The sequence below is a fragment of the Nicotiana attenuata genome, chromosome 9 (genome assembly GCF_001879085.1).
Source record: "Nicotiana attenuata strain UT chromosome 9, NIATTr2, whole genome shotgun sequence".
Classification (NCBI taxonomy): domain Eukaryota; kingdom Viridiplantae; phylum Streptophyta; class Magnoliopsida; order Solanales; family Solanaceae; genus Nicotiana; species Nicotiana attenuata.
Window position 1 is genome coordinate 35,658,069 of NC_031997.1, and position 6,705 is coordinate 35,664,773.

Below are 6,705 nucleotides of genomic sequence, written 5' to 3' on the forward strand. Positions count from 1 at the left end.
AGCTATTTGTGATAATTGAGTATCGTTTCCGAATTTGAGGTTGGTAATGTGGAATCATTGTTGACGTAAGGCGTATTCTTGCTTATTCTATCTCTCTTTTGTTACATGTTCATTGTTACATGGTAAGGGAGAGTATTATGCACGAAGGGTGATGTCGTGCCATATGTGAGTGTTAATACACGAAAGGTGATGTTGTGCCATATATGAGTGTTAATGTACGAAGGGTGATGTCGTGCCATATGTGAGTATTAATGCACGAAGGGTGATACTGTGCCATATGTGAGTGTTAATGCACGAAGGGTAATGCCATGTTATATTTGTGAGTTAATGCACGAAGGGTGATGCCGTGCTGTTATTATTGTTTCATAGTGAGGTTGAGAGTATTGTGTTCTGTTCATCTTGTTGGTTAGAAGTTTACTGACTGTCTCTTATTGTCATTTCCTACTGTTATTACTGTATCTTGCACCCCTTATCTCACCTTCACTCTACCCCCCCCACCCCCCCCCCCCCCCGACAGTACTTGTTAATTCTTTATTTGATGTTATGTTGCTCGTATATTTATGTCCGTACATGTTTATTTACGTGGGTGTCCTGTCATAGCCTCGTCACTACCTCATCGAGGTTAGGCTCGACATTTACGGAGTATATTGGGTCAGTTGTACTCATACTACGCTCTATACTTCTTGTGCAGATTTTGGTACCGGTCCCAGCTATCCGTGAGGCGATCAGCTTGGATTGGCATTCGGAGACTCGAGGTAGATCTGCTGGCATCCGCAGACCTTGAAGTCCCATTCCATTCCCCTATTTTACTGTTCTTTTCGTTCAAGACAATTGTATTTATTTCAAACCCTGTTTGTAGAGATTCTAGAAGCTCGTGAATTGTGACTCCAGATCCGGTTTATACTTAGATATTACTAGTTTTTATATTATTCCTCACTCAGTTTTAGTATTATTTCAGTTTAATTGATTTTACTTATTGAAATTGATTAAAAATTGGCTTAAAGATCCTCTAGCGTTGGCTTGCCTATCAAGTGAAATGTTAGGCGTCATCACGATCCCGAAGGTGGAAATCCCGAGTCGTGACAGTTTAATTATCAACAATATTTTAGATGTTACTTAGGGCTTGAAGTTTGTGATATGGAGAATGACGAATACATTTGATATATTTTAATGCTGTGAAATATTTACTAGATTACAATGGTGAAAACATAAAAGCCACAATGGTAAAGACAGCGGCGATAGAGATAAAACTTAAACCATGCATGGCCAGAATAATCATATCAATGATGGTCGGCTGAAAACCAATTTTCATATAAAATATTTGTAAATTAATTAAATAGAAAATATTTAAAAGGACCAATGAGTCAAATCATAAATTTTTAAAATTAAAAATAAATAAGTTGAAAGAATTGTTATCCAAAAATTTAAAATAAGAGAGATAAGCGTAATATCGTAAACTACAAAGAATGTTTAACATTATGAAGCCAAACAAGAGGGGAATCTATTTCAAAAGTATAAATTGGCTTCTAACATATGAATTGTATTTTATTGTTGTAGAGGAAGAATCTAAGTACTGTCACAAATTAGTGTTGAGTAAAGATTAAATTCAATTTTCTTATCAACGTGGGGGATGTAATTTCAATCTAAACCCGGGAATCCATACGTTTATATACGAAATTACTTCGTCTTTTTTTAGCCCCTTTCCGTTAAGGGCTTTTGAAGGGGGAACATCCTAATGGATGAGTATGAGCACGTTATATATCTCATATTAAATCCCTAGAAAAAACCAAAAGAAAAAACTATAATGATATATGAACTTGAAGATGTTGATGCAACTACATTTAAGGAAGAAGATAAATTTGAAATCATACAAAGGAAAAGAACAAAAAAAAAAAACAATAAAGATCAACGTTCAATGAATAATAAAATATTAAAATCGAAAAAGATTAGTGGACCTTCATTTACAATGAAGTAAACTATGAAAATTTTGACTTTTGAAATTGTATGTCAAAAAAAAATTATTGTTGGTGTGTCAATCTAATATCAATTTTAGTATTTTTTTTTTCTCTTCATATAAAAGTAATTTAAGTTGCCATAGCACTCAAAATTTAATTTGTACTCTTGCTTTCATAATTCTTCTAATGCTTTTATTCTCTATTGATTTACGCAAGTTATCCATCAATATTTTCATATGAAGATTATATTCATTCAAAAAGATGTCAACTTAATCCATACTATAAGTATAATGATCAATTCTATGTTATTATATCTATTTAGTAAGATGATTCATCATTTTCATAAATTTGGATATCAACTATTGATTTTAATAGTTTATTTGAAGCAATATACCGCTCGATTAAACAAAAGGAAATCGGGGTATGAACATTAATAATTATTACTCCTCTATGTACATAAAAAAAATATATACTAGGAATGTCATCTGTAAGGAAGTATTAGGTGAGATATGTTTTATTGTATGTTTGTACCTCATAAGAGTCAAAACAAAAATCAAAATAAAAAAAAACTAATTACATGTATCTAATTAAGCTTTGATTATTCATCTTTGTAGGTTTAGACAATAATCAATCATCTTGATTTCGACAATGACAAACAAGTCACCATATGACAATCCACATTAATCAGTCACATAACCTGTACTATATTTTTTCACGCATAACTATTTGACCAATACAAATTTGTATACGGTATGACTCAACATACACGTGCAACACACGTGCCGAGAAACTAGTTATTATAAAAGCATGAATACAATGTTAGTTTACTAAAATAGCCTTAAAATATTATATATAATAACTCCAAGGAAAGGCCATAATCGGAATTCCAATGTGGGCCCTCTAATCCTATTAGCCGTAGGACACATACATGAATACATCCAGTTATCCCTAAACCTAATACTAATTCCTCCTAGGAACACGTTATACTTCCTAAAAATCCTTATATTTGACAACCTCTAATTATATTGTCCGAATCCTAAACTAATATCAATACCTCTAGGAATTCATTCCTATTACAAATTAATAATTTGAGGACTTATTGTATTGTCTAAATCCATTAGGAAAAAAGACTGGAACACTTCTATAAAAGAGGCCACTATTTTATATTCTCCATCATAAACTTTTTGAGAAATATATTACGCCATAACAAAATTCTGCAGCAAAAGGTATTATTTCTTCCACTTCGCTTATGTTTAGGTCTTTTTCACTTGGCTTAATTATTATATTATTTAATCGTTACTCCTAATTCGCATCCGTTATAGCTCCTTTGGATCTTTTCCAAGATGCACGTGTTTTTAGTTTTGTCCTAAAATAGTTAATGATTTTGGTATAAAGTATAAGTATTGATTCCTCTGAACAATAACATAAGCATCTATAGTTAAGTATCAGTAAATCGAAATAATTAACAAGAGTTTTGGAGGTATAATGAGCATTAATGAATCGTTTGGTGAAAAGTAATGAGATTTGGAGGTAATTTTCATCAAGTGTTACAAGTATTTCCAAAATCGACGAAAACGAAGACCGTAAATTATATAGGTTTGGTAAAAAAAAATATATACTTCTAGCATCAAATAAAAAATATTCAACCAACAATATATAGAAGAGCTAGAAAAAATCCAGCATTCATGACAAATATGGAAGAGCGTATAATAAGAGATTAGGTCTCCTTTCAAAATAATTGGTTGTCAATTCCAGCAGTTATGATAGTGCTAGATTTTTTTAATAATTTTCATCATTAAATAAACATATAAGTTGTTCAAAATACATTATGGAAATGACTATAATAATTAGCAAAATAAATATCAATTGTCAAATTATTATGTGAAAGTAAAATTCTTCTTATTTTGACTCCATAAAAGATGATAGTAATATATACAAAAATATTTTAACTCAAAATAACTTTTCACCACAAATGTTTGTTGTCATGTTATTTATATATTTATTATATATTTAAAGGCTAAAATGTCACGACCCGAATTTCTCACCCTCGGGAATCGTGATGGCGCCTACTAGTGAAAGCTAGGCAAGCCAAACAACTAAATTTAATTACCTTGATTCCATTTTAAATCCGTTAACAATTAAGAACCAACAGTTAATGAACGACATAATTTAATAGGCGGGAGACTAAATTTCAAGTTGTAATAATGCTACCAATATCAACCCATAACAATCTACCCAAGACTGGCGGCATAACTTCACAGACTGTCTAAGAGTACTACAAATAGAGGTCTGAAAGAAATAACACAGTATTGTCTCTGGAAATACAAGAAAGAAACATGAATAATAGCTAGGAGGAGACGTCAAGGCCTGCGGACGCCTGCAGGACTACCTCGGGTCGCCTGATGAACGCGAAACAGCAAAACACACTTCGGTACGAAATCTACAGCACTGGGATCTGCACAAAAGAGTGCAGAGTGTAGTATCAGTACAACTGACCCCATGTGCTGGTAAGTGCCTTGCCTAACCCCGGCTAAGTAGTGACGAGGCTAGAACCAGACTACCAAATAAACCTGTGCAGTTAAATCATATACAACGGAAAAATAAAGCAGAAATATACAGTCAAGGATGGGAGGGGGAAACATGCTGCGGGGAAACTACAAACGATAACAGAAATAAACACAAGGAACACCATAACTCAAATTTCAACGAGAATCAGAAATCAAACAAGTGCATGACATCACCCTTCGTGCTTTTACTCTTATCCTCACCATAGAAATCAATATAAACTGCACGACAGCACCCTTCGTGCTTTTACTCTCATCCTCACCATAAAATCAATATAATCGACACGGAATGGTATATCGTGCGGCACGGCATCACCCTTCGTGCTTTACACTCTTCCTCACAAAATTTATACACGGCATCACCCTTCGTGCTTTAACACTCTCTCACCAAAATAATGCACGGCATCACCCTTCGTGCTTTACACTATTCCTCACCCAAACAACAACCACAAAAAATAAGGGCAAGGAAATAAATGAATCACAATAAAATCCCGGCAAGGGAATAATAGTAAAGCAACAACATCCCAGCATGGGAGAAATATTAAAAACCACAACGTCCCGGCAAGGGAGCAATACCATAATCCTCTTCTCTTTTTCACATTTATTTCACAACTCGATTCACAATTTGAGCCAATCCTCTACAAGGTTTAATTGCCAATTATTCTTTCACAATTCACTTCACAACTTGAGCCAACGCTCCTCATTGTTCAAATATTACAATTTCTTCCACAAACTTTGCCCAACAATAGAAATCATCACAAAAGGGCATAAACAATACAAACGGAGTTATAATAATCATAAGATAAGACTCACGGGCATGCTTGACACCATCGTATAGATACTCGTCACCATGCCTATACATCGTACTCAACAAATAACACATAGCAAATAGGACACGACTCCTAATCCCTCAAGCTAAGGTTAGACCAAACACTTACCTCGATGCCTTGAACATAATTCAAGCCTCAACTATCGCTTTACCTCTTGATTCCACCACCAATTCGCTCGTATCTAGCCACAAGTTACTTAATTATATCAATAAATGCTAAATGAATCGATTCTAATGCATGGAAATAAGTTTTCTAAAGTTTTTCCCAAAAAGTTAAAATTGACCCCGGACCCACATGGTCAAAACCCGAGGTTCGGACCAAACCCAATTACCCATTCACCCACGAACTCAAATATACAATTTGTTTTGAAATCGGACCTCAAATCGAGGTCTAAATCCCCAAAATTTCAAAAACCTAGGTTCTACACAAAACACCCAATTTCCCCCATGAAAACCTTTGATTTTGAGTTGAAATCATGTGAAAAGATGTTAAAGATTGAAGAAAACGAGTTAGAAACAACTTACAATCGATTTGGAGAAGAAATTACCTTTGAAAAATCGCCCAAGAGTGTTTTGGTTTTGAAAGAGTGTGAAAAATGGTTAAAATGCGTCTAAGTTATGAATTTACAGGTCTCTGATGTCGCAATTGCGACCAGGGTTCGCAATTGCGAACCCAGAAGTCTGCTATTCTCGCATTTGCGAAAGGACTTTCGCATTTGCGAAGTCTCTTTTGCGATACATTTGTCGCATTTGCGACGACCGACTACAACTGTAGGCATCGCAATTGCGATGGGTACCTCGCATTTGCGAGGTAATGCTGGCCTGGGCTCTTTCGCATTTGCGACATAGCCTTCGCATTTGCGAGCCAGGATTCGCAAATGCGAAGCCTGCAGGCCTGCAATATACCAGTTAAAATCTGCAACATCCTAAGTCCAAATTTCACTACGTGGCCTATCCAAAACTCACCCGAGCCCTCCTGGCTCCAAACCAAACATGCACACCAACCCAAAAACATCATACGAACTTGCTCGTGCATTCAAATCACAAAAATAACATCAACAACTATGAATTTAGCATCAAAATCATGAAATCACTTAAGAACATCAAATTTTTTCCAATTTTTCTCAAATAAGGTCCGATTCACGTCATTTCAAGTCCGTTTCTTACCAAATTTCACAGGCTTAACTTACACCACATATAAAACCTGTACCAGGATCCGGAACCAAAATACGGGCCCGATACCATCAAATTTCAAACACATCTCATTTCTAAAAACTCATGTATTTTTCAGAAAATAATTTTCTTTAAAAATTAAGATTGAAGAAAATGAGTTAGAAATCGTTTACCTATGATTTGG